This window comes from Manis pentadactyla, chromosome 16 (genome assembly GCF_030020395.1).
Source record: "Manis pentadactyla isolate mManPen7 chromosome 16, mManPen7.hap1, whole genome shotgun sequence".
NCBI classification, from domain to species: Eukaryota; Metazoa; Chordata; class Mammalia; order Pholidota; family Manidae; genus Manis; species Manis pentadactyla.
This window is the reverse complement of record NC_080034.1, coordinates 8,929,199-8,942,419: the sequence shown is the minus strand read 5'-3', so window position 1 is coordinate 8,942,419 and position 13,221 is coordinate 8,929,199. Positions and strand designations below refer to the sequence as shown.

At 40.8% G+C, this 13,221-nt stretch overlaps 1 protein-coding gene across 1 annotated transcript in view; it reads right to left on the bottom strand.

Annotated features, from left to right (window-relative positions):
• Window positions 1-13,221, bottom strand: part of LOC130681330 (visual system homeobox 1-like) — a 167,178-nt gene that overhangs the window by 71,181 nt on the left and 82,776 nt on the right. The window lies entirely within an intron of this gene.

Here is a 13,221-nt window from a genome sequence, read left to right as displayed (position 1 = left end):
TTCCCAGATCCGTGTGTTCCTCCCGCGGAGACCGAGCGCCCTGTTGAGGCCTCTGATTTGAAGTATATGCTGCATCCCAAAGGTTAGCACTTCACGTTCCGAGGGCTGCCCCTGAGCTGGCCGTTCAGTCCCGCCCTTGGGAAGTCACTCTTGTCCTCTAGGCGGCTGGCTCCTTCTGGGTGGTCTCCTGTGAGCCGTAAGCGGCGGCCGTGGGCAGAGCCCTCCTGTGGAGGAAGGCAGTGGGCAGCCGTCTCCATCTACCCCTCCTTCCAGACCCATTTTCCACTCCACCATGCCTTGCTCTATGTCCCAGAAGGCTAATCACCAGGTTGGATTCAGGCAGGGTGGGTGGGGTGGGAAGGAGAAGCAGGAAACTGAAGGAAAAGTGGAGAAAACATTTAGGCTTCTCTATCTGCCAGACATCCTTGCTTAGGTACAATTACGTGTGTCTGTGTCCCTTTATGGGTTTCCACAGCCCTCACTCTCATCAGACCCCAGTTTCACTGTGTCCGAGGGGTGGCGGCAGCATCTCTCAGCACTTGCCTTAAGCTCGCCCTAAGCTGGAAACTGTGTTGTGTGGGTCCCCAGCCTGTGGGGCAGGCGTCATGGAAGCCCCCAGACTTAGTGGTGCGGCTGAGGTTCTGAGGCCGGGAAAGGCGAAACCGTACAAGCAACAGGCACCTACGCCCGTGCGGGTGAAGCTCTGGTCCTTCCGGGATGGAGGGGCCCGACTTGGCACAAGGGGCTGGCTGGTCTCTTTGAGGGATAAGTACTGGCAGCTCGAACTGGTTTCTGCTGCTAGCCAGCCGGACCCTCAGGGGCAGCCGCAGCCAGGCCGGCCTTGGTAAGCGGAGTCTGCGCTGCGGAATCCATGCGAGTTTTTCACCCTGTCCGTCTGCTCATCACAGCCAGTTCTGGGGTGGCCGATAATGAAAGCTGGGTAATGTGGTCCTCGGTTATTTCCTGCCCCCTCTGCGGTAGAGGCTCTCTGGGATGAACAGGTGAGCCCAGACCTCCACCCATTGTGCCAGCTGCCTTATGGCCATCCCCATGCCTCCTCCCCAAGACTTCCTGGCTGAGAAATGTAGTAAATAGGGTCCTTTTGGACAGGCAAATGTAAAAAAGAAAATTCTAGTCTTTTACAAAGTTGAATAGTTCAAGAGACCTTTACAAATATAATAACATAGGTTGGTATGTATGATTAAAGTTGTGATTATTTAAGATTTAGAAATCTCTTTTATTCTTAGAAAGTACTGGACACCTCATATCAAAGGGAGAGTGATGATGCCAAGTGAGAGAGGAAGGGACTGAGAAATCGCCCCTGGGTAGTTACGAGGTCCGCGTCCCACTCCAGCTGGACATTAGCAGCACAGGTGCAGGAGTGAACAAGAGAAACCGGGGTGTGAGCCCGCAGAGGAGTGTGGAGCCAGACGGGACATGACCTGATCTGAGGCAAAGAGCTCTCAGGGGGAACTGCCAAATGAAAGCGTAAGGGTTGGCTCACTGTTTGAAACCCCTCTCCTCCCCAGCTAGAATCCTCCCAGCCAGAATAGTAGCCTTCTGGGCTCTTGGAGTAAGAAAGCTTCGGGTTTGAGGAATATGCCGTAAGGGACCCTGCTAAGGGCCTTATGAAAAGGCGCAGTTGGAGTAAACAGCCTGCCAGACAGTTGAGATTTGAATTTCAAATGCAGGAACTTCTGAAAGAAAAACAGTCTTCCCGCAACATAAATTGCTTCCAAACACTCAAAGACACAGCAGAAAGAGCAACAGAAAACCACGGGAGACAAAACAATTTTGATAAACTATTATGAAATCTGTTCTCTTTTTCTGCATCCCTCAGCCTCCGCCCACCCCAAGTAACCAAAAGAAGCAGTGAAATTAATTGGAACTGGGCAGGAAGTTCCAAGAAACTCCGAGGAAGGAGGGATATCTGAAAACTACACGCTCTGCCTGAATCAACAGTCTCCCTTGGGGAAATAGGTCCTAGAGAGAGAAATTCATGATCGAATGTAAAGTCAGGCAGTCAAGCGGCGTATATTCAGCTCGTGAGGGCGGAAGCTGTTCCTGCTAGCTAGCTTCTGAGCTGTTCTGAAGGCCCAGCAAGGTGCGTGCATGGCGAACAACCACCACTCGTCTTGTCACCAAGTAGACTGCATTGCATTTCAGACACCTCAGCGGAAAGAACCTTCACTTTAGGCCTGGAAGAAAAACCCACGGGAGCACGTACTGCTGTGGGCCTGGGGTGTGAGAAGGGCCAACCATATATATGGCACATGCCCAGAAAGCACCAGAAAGCAATTTTTTTCATAGAAACCGCCAGAAGCATTCTTTTCACAGAAAGGAAAATATGATTCTGTGAGCCCCATGTGAGGGGTCAAGCAAAGGAGCTGGAGGCAGGGTCTAGAATGCATTTGAAATGCACAGGCAAGTAGGTCGCTGTGTTTCCGTGCTGGCTTTCTTTGCGTTTAATATATCCCTACTGGTGACCCAGTCAAAGAGCAAATGTGGGATGCCTGCATTTCAGGCTGCAGATGTATTATTCTACCAGTGGGAAATCAGGTTCTTGCAGCCCTATTATGGGATGCCAAATTGCTTCATCCCCAGAAGCCAGAGGGTTTCACCAGCTAGCAGTGGGGAGCCCGTACAAAGCTGTAATTTGCAATCTGAATCTAATTTCAAACCTCATTTTCAGAAAAGAAAATTAATATGTTGAAAAAAACTCCCTGTATTACCAGCTAGCTTCCTCCGAAATTCTTTAGAATTTATGGGTAATCGATTTATTGAAGAAAATTTATTGAAGTTGGAGTTTAATCATTGTTTCACATATTCTTTTATTTTGCATATATTAACTATGGTGAATATGGGTGAAGATCCATTGTGCATATTAAGAAACAATTCATCACATCCAAAGAAATGAGTACCTTTCAGATTTTACCAGCCCAAGGAAACAATTTTGCCTTTTAATAAAAGTGAAAAATTTCTGTGAATTCAGCCTTAAAATAGACTGGTAGGAGAGTACTATACCAAAGTGAGATTGAATTTAGGGGCTGCCACTCCCACAGATGGAAAGAATGGCGTGCATGAGAAAGGTCACCCAGATCCAAGTGGCTCTGCTCACCTCACCAGCTCCTTTCTGAAGCTGAATTAATGAGCTGGCTACGGTCTCCAGCTTCCTGAGTGTGACAAGTTCACGGTGGAGAGAAGGGAAAGAGCAAGGGAAATTCACGGCCAAGACATGCCCTCCCATTGCTTGAAAGGCACTCCATAGGCAAGACAAGACAAGGACATGATTAGACAAATAAACACACCTCCCTTCAGTGGAGTTTGGAAATGAGCGAGTGTACCAGGTCAGCGTCCTCAAAGAGAAGGTGGCAAACAATGGCAAAACCCTTTCTGTGCAACTCCTCTGCTTCCTATTTGATTTCTGGAGCTCTTGACAAATGGTCAGAGTCAGCCAGGTGGCGGTTCTCTTCCCTTCACTTCCTCCGAGCCTCTGCTGAAAGTAAAAGCTAAAAAGCTGAGAGATGCTCCCAGGTTGGACTGGGGACAAGGACCTGACCCTTGTACCGGCTGTCACTTCCGGCTAACTAAGGCCTGAAGGACACATCCCATGGCGGTGGGCTTGTGGGGCTTGAAGCTTATATAACTTGCTGATGTGGGAGGCTTTCTTTAAGAAGACCCATTTATGAAATCAATAACAGGTAGGACAGTATACAATTCCTAAGAATAAGAAATTACAAGGAATTACAATTTTCTAAAAGTCAAGAAGTACTCCCATATCTAGGACTTGTCGTTGCTTGTTTTATTTACCGCACTGATTCTTTTCTGTTCTCACCACCACCAGAGAGGCTGTCGTCAGGACCAGCTGCATAATTTGTGGGGCCCAATGCAAAATGAAGCTCCATGGTCTCACAGTCAGAAATTAAGAATTTCCAGACAGAGGTGGCAGAGCATTAAGCACTATACCCGTGTGAGTTCAGGGCCCCATGGACCGCACAGATCGTACACCAGTGAAGCTGGCCCTATCAGCCTCACGTAATACAGGAAAGGAATACAAATGATAAAATATGTTGATTCATTATGACCCTACCTCTTTGATGTTTTCCCTACATTTTTTGGCTGCATGCTCTTTTGATGGCCATTTCATATCATGACCATTTTGTAATAATTCTTTCAATGAGTGAGACTTGAAAAATAATTCTTTCCTTCATGTTTGATTGAAATTTGTCTTTTTAAAAATTATTGGCAGCTTAGAAAAGTTTTTTTCAGCATCACAACTCATTAATATTCATGTTTTTAGGATTGTTGTCAAATTTGGGGAAACTACTGTGAAGTTTTTTTCTCATAGGCGCTGTGAGATTGGTTCTGCACAGACAGACTTCATGCCACCTACAGGCTCCTGCCAGGCTCTCTGAGGCACGCTCACGTCACAGTAGGGCGCCTGGCCCCTGCTTCTGGCTGTGATGCTGGGAGTTGGCACAAGAGGAGGTAGTGGGAAAATACTCCTTGAAAACGTTCCTTCACCAGAATAGCTGGGAGTGACGTGGAAGTGCTATCTCCAACTGATTGATTCCCAAGTTTAAGTTCATTTTGGCTGGCTTCCAAAGACAGAAAGGCCCCAACACAAATAGGCAGGAGGGAAAATGTGACTGAGTCTGGGGGATGGTGGGAAGTCAAGGCGAAAAGAAACAGTGTCCAGACCTGATCATCATTCAATATCTCACTTTAGCAAATTTTATAATCACATGACACAGAAAGGACCCTAGCAGGCTTAACCCTTGTTAGTCACTCAATAAATCTACTTCCAATAGTAAAATATACCACACTGGCATCTGGATATTTACCTAGTTGGAGTAAAATATTTTGCCAGCCACAAAGTAGAGCTATAGAACTGGCTGGAATACAAGCTGGGAAAATGGTAGCCATTGTCTTTGTTAGAAGACAAGTGACTTTAATATGGCAGAGGCTGCAGGCTGGCCTTCCGCATTTAGAGGTGCACATTTCCACTTGTGCACATTGTCCACAAGGACAATGATACTACTGAATAAGATGGAAGGGAAGAGGTTACTCACTTATTTGAAGTAAGTGGCCCCTTCTGAACAGATCATTTTGCATTTACTTCTAGAAAAGTACTTGCACATTTATGATAAATAGTGTTTCCCAGAAAACTAAAGTTTTGTTCTGAAAATAAGTATTTCACTTACTCTAAAGGGTTGGAATTATAATAACCAAGGACTGCAGCTTAAGAAAAATCTTAATTTAGCAACACCCACTTCCTGCCACTTGAACATCAGGTACCTACCCAGCATTCACAGGGCTTAAGAGTAGATGTGCTTCCCCAACACTGCTTTTACAATCCAAGTTCAAGAGACAACAGGACATTAGGCCAGCAAACAAAGGGATGAGATGACAATGACATGTGGCAGTACTGAACATGTCTGTAGAGTCAACTTTCAACTCCTCGTGCCAGAGAGGGAAGCAGGGGGTGGACAACTGAAAACGGAACCCTGTGTCCGGCCAGTCAGGGCCACAGCCTTGCTCTCTGGGGCACATGAAGCGCCCCTCCCTCAAGCTCATCCTTCTTGCACCCTCTCCGCACTCACCTACCCCCTCCGCTGGTGAGGGCTCCATGCCCTCCTCCTCTGGTCTCCTCTGTCAGGCTCCCCCTCTTTCGCCCTCTCCCGACCCCACAGCCACTCTGTGGAGTCCTCAGCCCTCCTCCCCGCCTTCCGACCCACCGGCTCTGGAAGCCTCAGCGCGCCCAGACCTCCCCGGCGCTGCCACGCCAGGCCTCCTGCTCACCCTTCTCAAAGCAGGGGGTCATCCCCGACTCTTGCTGCTCTGCTTCTGAGATCTCCCTCTCACCGCTCCTTTGCTCTCCACCTCCAATAGCAGTATCTTAGTTTAGCCCTCATCACTGCTTCAAATAATCTCCTAATTATTCTCTTTGCTTTAATTCCCATACTTTTCATCAATTTTAATATAATAAAATTAAAACTACTTGCATCTTCTAAATATTTCTTCTAAGTACAATTAAGAACATTACATTCTACTGCTCAGTCACTTTTCATAGCTCCCCACTGCCATCCTTCATAAATTGCAAAACTCCACGGTGAATGTGGGGCTTTACATAATTTGTACAACATCAGGGACTTTACATGATTTGATTTCAAATGTTGATTTGACATTTTTCCAGCACTGTATCATACAACTCTTCCTCACTCACCCTTTGATTTAGGGGAGAAGGAATAAAAGGACAATGTCTAGCAGAGCCTCCATGTGGATAATTGGGACCTGACCAAAATTTGTATCTCCTTCAAAGCACCAACAAATGTTTTGATGAGATTTAATGAGAAAGGACATGAAGCTGGGTTAATGGCTAAGGAAATGAACAGAGGGACTGGGCCAGTAATGAGCACAGATGTCTTAAACAGAACGATCTGGATACACAGCCTGTCCTCACACACCGAATGTGTAAAACCCTTGGAAAAAGCCAGCTCTTCAGTTAGCGAATGAAAGCTTTACAAATGTCGCTCAGCACTGATCCTGGAACACTGAAATCTGGTAAAAATTATTATTAGTGGACCGAGATTCCTGTCTTTCTTTATGAAAGACAAGCTCCCAATACCTAACCTGACATGCTTTCCCTAGATCTATCATCTCTTCCTTTGCACTGATATTTTATGTCATTTCTTATGGAAAGCTTATTTTAAGGCAGTTTTCTCCACATTATGTTTCTTAGGAGGAGATCTCATCATTTGGGGACATAAAAGGATGTGAGGAAATGCATTAGACAAAAATAAAGGCAGGTATCTTAGGAAAAAGTGGCACTGTGGTAACACAGACAAAAGCATTTTCCTTAAGTTATTTTTTTCTGTTAACTTATTAGAAGAAGAGTTATAAGACAATATATATTCTTATTCTTAAGTACCCAGGTCCTATTTTGCTTTTCCTGATCTACTTACATCAGTTACACAGTTGTAATGAAGTTTACTCCTAAAACACACATGTTGAGATCACACTGTACCCATCCACATCATTACACACGCATATACATGCTTGTACATATTCACACCACATTTGAAGGAAAAAGATGAATGAGGCCAGCATTTAAGGCTCATTTAAAATCTATTGATACATATTTTCAACTGACAATGAATCCTCTTAGTTTAATCACATTGGCTTTGAGTAAAATTAAAAGCCAAGACAAAGGATACACGTAAGAAATGAAGTCCAAAGAGCGTTCACTTTAGGAGAGGATATTTTGGTGTAGTTTCTATTTAACTAAATGGAACAGATTTTATCACTTTGAAAAGCTACATATACATATATGCTTTAAAAATTAAAATATGCAAACTTGCAGTTATAAAATAAATAAGTCACAAGGATGTAATGTATAGCATAGGAAACATAGTCAGCAATATTGTAATAACTTTGTATAGTGATAGATGGTAACCAGACCTATCAAGGTGATCGTTTTGTGTGTATGAAAATATCAAATCACTATGTTGTACACCTGAAACTAACATAATATTGTACGTCAATTATAATTCAATAAAAATACAAAAGGGGGGAAAAGGCAAAAGAATTAAAATGTGATTAATTGAATTAAAGGCCATTAAAGTTTACAGACTTAATCACTCAAATACCTTAAAATACTTGCAAAATGAAGAACACTTAAGTAATACATAGTTATCCAACTTTTTTGACTAAAGAAAATTAGCTTACCAACATTAAGTCTACTACTGACATTAGAAGTAAATTAAGGATATTATTGAATTGGTTTTACAAATGGCTAAATTGAGACAGAGGAATATCAAGTGACTTTCCCAGGGTTAGGGTGAAGTCGGTGAAAATTGGAACCTGTGGATTTTAATTTGTATTTGTATGGCTCTAATGATTATTAAAGTGTGTCTTCTCCTAAGCATACCAGTTAATGGCATTATTTATATTTTAAAAAATTACAAGATCTGTCACTTTTAAGAATCATGTTTTTTTCTGATTAACTTTAACAAAATATTAAGAACAAAAATTAATATATTTCTCATACAAAGTAATAAAGATATTTGAAAAATTATTTGGGTACTAAGAATTGATAATACTGATCGGTATAAGGATAAGTAAAATTTAAGACAAGCATCAAGGAAAACCCATTTCCCTTAGGCTCCCCCAGGCCCTGGATGCCATCACCTCATGCTTTTCCTTCTGGCTTTAAGATCTTTTATGGTTACTGATCATTTGGCGATTCATTTTCTGTCTTTCTCCCTCAGCTATGCTTTGAGATATTATTTTTTTTAAAAGACTTTATTTTTTAGAGCAGTTTTAAGTTTACAACAAAATTAAGAGGGTATAGGATTTCTCATGCACCCCCTGCCCCCAGACATGCATGGCCTCCCTATCATCATCACCACTCACCAGAAGGATACATTTTTTACCAAAGATTAATCTACATTGATACATTATAATCACCCCAAGTCCATAGCTTACCTTAGGGTTCATTCTTGGCTTTGTGTACTCTATGTATTTGGACAGATGTATAATGAGATATATCCACCATTATAATATCATACAAAGTAGTTTCCCTGCTCTAAAAACTCTCTGTGTGCTGCCTCTTCATCCTGATCCCCCCATCCCTGTTAACCACCGATCGTTTTGTCTCCATAGTTTTGCTTTTTCTAGAATATATTTAGTTGGAATTATTTAGTATGTAGTCTTTTCAGACTGGCTTCTTTCACTGAGTAATATGTGTTTAAGCTTCCTCCATGTCTTTTTGTGGCTTAATAGCTCATTTCTTTTTAGCACTGAATAATATTCCATATATTTTTCTCCCATTCTGTGACTTGTCTTTTTATTCTTTTGACCGAATCTTTTGCAGAGCAGAAGTTTTTAATTTTAGCCAAGCCCAGCTTATCAATTATTTCTTTCATGGATTATATCATTGCTGTTGTATATAAAAAGGTATCACCATACCCAAGGCATTCTAGGTTTTCTCCTATGTTATCTTCTAGGAATCATATAATTCTGCATTTTACATTATGTCTATGATCCATCTTGAGTTAACTTTTGTGAGGGGTGTAACGTCTGTGCCTCAGACTCATTTTTTTGCATGTGGATGTCCAACTATAGCACCTTTTGTCAAAAAGGCAATTTTTTGCTCCATTGCATTGCCTTTGTTCCTTTGTCAAAGATCAGTTAATTCTATTTATGGGAATCTCTTTCTGGGCTCGCTATTCTATTCCATTGCTCTGTTTGTCCAGTGTTTTCACTGGCACCACGCTGTCTTGATTATCAGAGTTTAACAGTAAGTTTTGAAGTTAGGTAGCATCCGTTCTCCAAGTTTGCTCTTCTCCTTCAATATTGTGTTGGTTATTCTGGTCTTTTGCCTCCCTTTATAAATTTTGCAATCAGTTTGCTGATATCCATAATATAAGTTGCTGGAATTTTGGCTGGGCTTGTACTGACCCTGCAGATCAAGTTAGGAAGAATTGACATCTTGACAATATTAAGCCTTCCTATGTGAACATGGAATATTTTTCCATTTTCTTAGTTCTCCTTTGAATTCATTAATTGATACTATTTTTTAATCCAGAATTTTGCAGTGTATATTACCACAGTCTGCCATGTTTCCAGAAGTGTCCTATATTTTACACAGAAGGTTTTCTTTATTTCTTGCTTTCTGACCTTGGAAAAGAGAAACAAACTCTAGTTTCTTTCCTTGATATTCAGAAGTGGAGGCAGATAATACCTGCCTTTACCAGAAGGTGAGGCCATAGTCTCAGAGCTCATGAGTAGGAAGGTAAAAAGTCCTGGAGGTTGGCAAAGACTCTGAAACAAAACAGGGGAAAGGAACTGGACTGGAGACTAGGAAACCGGCAGGGTGTCAACATGCCCTCAAGGCTGAGCCATTCAGACTGTCCAGGCAAAAACAATGTTCTCTGAATGAACAGGTAGCTGCACTGACTCCCCATTGTTGAGTACATCTTATCCAACTTGGATTTCTAAAATATTTAAACTTTCAAATCCACACAGTTCATTTCACAAATGCAGAAAATTTCAGGGTCAATTAACCTGCTTTGTTTTCACAAAGTTAAGTTTATCTTTAAATTTCTAAATAGTGTTTAGTAGAATTGGAATGCTTTTGATGGTTGACAGTAATAATGCTATTTCTGCAATATGTAAGTCTTTGCTGTGTATGAATTATGTCTGTCTTTGAGGTGCTGGTCAAAACCAAGATTATTTATCATAAGAAATGGTTCATTATACAAAACAAGAGGTGATTTTACAACATCCGCTTTCCTCATTCTTTTAACCCTATTTTATAATGTGGTGGGCATTTAAAAAAATACATAAACTTGGCATAGTTTTTGAGAAGAGTCCTACGTGAGAGATCTATACCATAATCCTTAATCTAACTTTTCATAGAGTTTGAAAGCACCATGATTTTTAAAATCTTATTCTTTCTCTGGCAGGTGGCAAGGGTAGGGTGAGGGGAAGGAAAAATAACCTAACATTAAATTGAGCAAATTCAATCCATCAGGATATCAGACCTTTAAGAAACAAACAAAACTAGCCACTAGCACTTCATTTGCATTCCTTTGAACTCCTTCCCTGGAAACCCAGAAGACAAACATCCTTTGTTCAGCCTCTAACTTTAGATCAAGGTCCCCTGGATTCCCATTTTCCTGACACCATAGACTTCTCAGGCACTTAAGCACAGTTGCAATGATACACTTGTGAGATCAAAGTCTAACTGCAGCTCCAACTACATTATTCCCAAGGGCAGAAACTGTGGTTTGTTCTGTCTTCAGTTTAATCTCCACCATCTAGCCCAATGCCAGCCTCTTAGTAGGTACACAGTCAATATTTTTTTAAGAAATATATGAATATATTATACAAGGATGGGCTGGCTGAACTATATCATGCAATAATTCTTGTAATGGAGAAAAGTTTTGATAATCTTTAGAACTAGCACAAATGTAATAAGGGCAGAAAGTTTCAGGATAAAAAATTGTCATCATCACAAAAACTTTGTAGGTGACTTGAGATCCCTTCTGGGAACCGATTTGGCAACTGCTTATTTCCTCATGTAATCATTTGGTTCTTTCTGTTGTGTCTTTATTTTCTTTCCTCTGCCTTCCAGATTTGATTTCATCTGAAGATAACTATATAATAAGTTGGAGCATATACCATTTTACAACTACTAAATTTTTGATGAACAAATACAGAAACAGAAACTCAGGGGGAAAAATCTATTGTATATTCTTTTTTGATTTGCATATGAAACTTTGGGTTCTTTTAACATATGAAACATTACAGGTATTATTTACAACTCTGTATTTAACAATTCCACCTCTGCAAAATGACTTTCTTCAAGAGCATTAACAACTTTGTATCAAAAAAATTAGGACATTTAATAGACAGAAGTCTGTCTGATGAAGCATGATTTAACTCAGGACCTACCTCTGAGACTACTGAGGTTTGAACCTCGGATTTATTGTGGCACTGTGACCCTCATGCCACTATTAACAGGACCTATACAATCTTATTTTAAAATATTTTCAAGCGAGTTTCAAAATCTGGTTAAATTTAAAGAGAAATGTGGGAGCTTTAAGGAAAGAAATGAAAATTGGTTACAACATACTGGGCAGATGGAAACTACATCCAGGGTAACAGATAAAAACATTGACCCAGGAGGTTTCTTCAGCCCAAGGATTTAACCAAGATGATTACATAACAGAAGGAACAAGAAATAAAAGAGGCTAGAAACAACAAAAAAACCATTTTGAAAATGGATACCTTAGCCTGTACTCTGGGCTTGATTCTTCCCTGAGACAAAGAAACATCATTCTCCTCTGGTTCTCAGAAATATGTCCTCCAATAAGGAAAGATGCAAGGAAGTTTAATTTGCTCAAAATTAAAATAAAAAAAGTGTTTATGTTTGTTACATGGGGGAGCACAATATATATTTCTTGAATGAAATAAAGTTTTTTTAAGGGAATGAGGTTACTTTGGTTGCTATTTTTTCCTCTAGCAACACCCATCAGATCATGTTAACGGGTCTAGGGCTGAACATTTTCGTTCTGGAGGTCTTTGCTAGGCCTTCCAGCAGATTGGACTAGATCATCAGCAGGAATTATGTAGCAGGCTGTCCTTTCTGGGTGCTGCCTTTTGAGGCTTGAAAATTGCTTGGCCTTCTGTGAAGGGATCTGAAGTTTATGTAAACCTGAAGTTTACTCTAATTTCATTGTAAAAGTTGTACGGGATAGAGGGTGGTCTCTGGGGCTTAAACAACTTCATTAAGAAATGGTTACAGAAATAAGGGGAACTCTGGGTTCCTGTGGGGCGGGCTAAGTCACTTCAAATCTTTGGGTGGGAAATAGCCTTGGTCTCAGCGAGATTTGCCCCAGGGCTCTTGCAGGTCCGAATAACGGGGGCATCTGGGGTACGACAACTGTGGATTACAGATACTCCTAGATCAAGGGATTTTTTTTTTAAAGCAATTTTAAGACTTCTCTTTACAAAACAAAGGAAGACTAGAGAATCACATACACCTTACAAGGATTGGCTGATAATTTCATATATTTTGGAGGTGCATTAAAAAGTGTCCAACATACAAGATGTCCCATTGCAAGATTTTTTAAATTGCTATCAATGGCTAATATTTTAATGCATAAAAGAGTTTTTAAAAAGGCCTTTAAAAAGGAAACCTTACCTCTATAATAATGTTTTATAAAAGACGGATGGAAGTATAATACCTGGTTTGCAAATGTTCAGAAAAAAAGTGAAAATAATATTATCCTGAAAAATAATGAATTTTATACAAAAGAGAAATTACTGGGGAAATAATGGTAGCACAGAACTTCCATACTTCATTAACAAGACCCCTTTGTTCTATGCAAACAGCTGTATTGGCATTCATTTGCAGATCTTGGACTAGAGAAGTATGTATTCTGCAATTAATTAAGGATGACAGGGTTTCTGAAAATTCAAGTGAGGTGTCTTAGATTTAATTAATTAAGACAAACATTTATTGAATGCCTACCATGTGCTGGCGATTGGCTAGCTGCTGAGGACTCAGAGACGAATATGGCTCGGTCTTTTTGCCTGAGAACAGTAATCCACTGACTGAAAAGCTCATAAAAAGAATGTTTGGTGCCTGGTTAAGTACTTACATAATATAAAACAATACCTTTGGTTTTTGTATAATAAATATTTAATTTT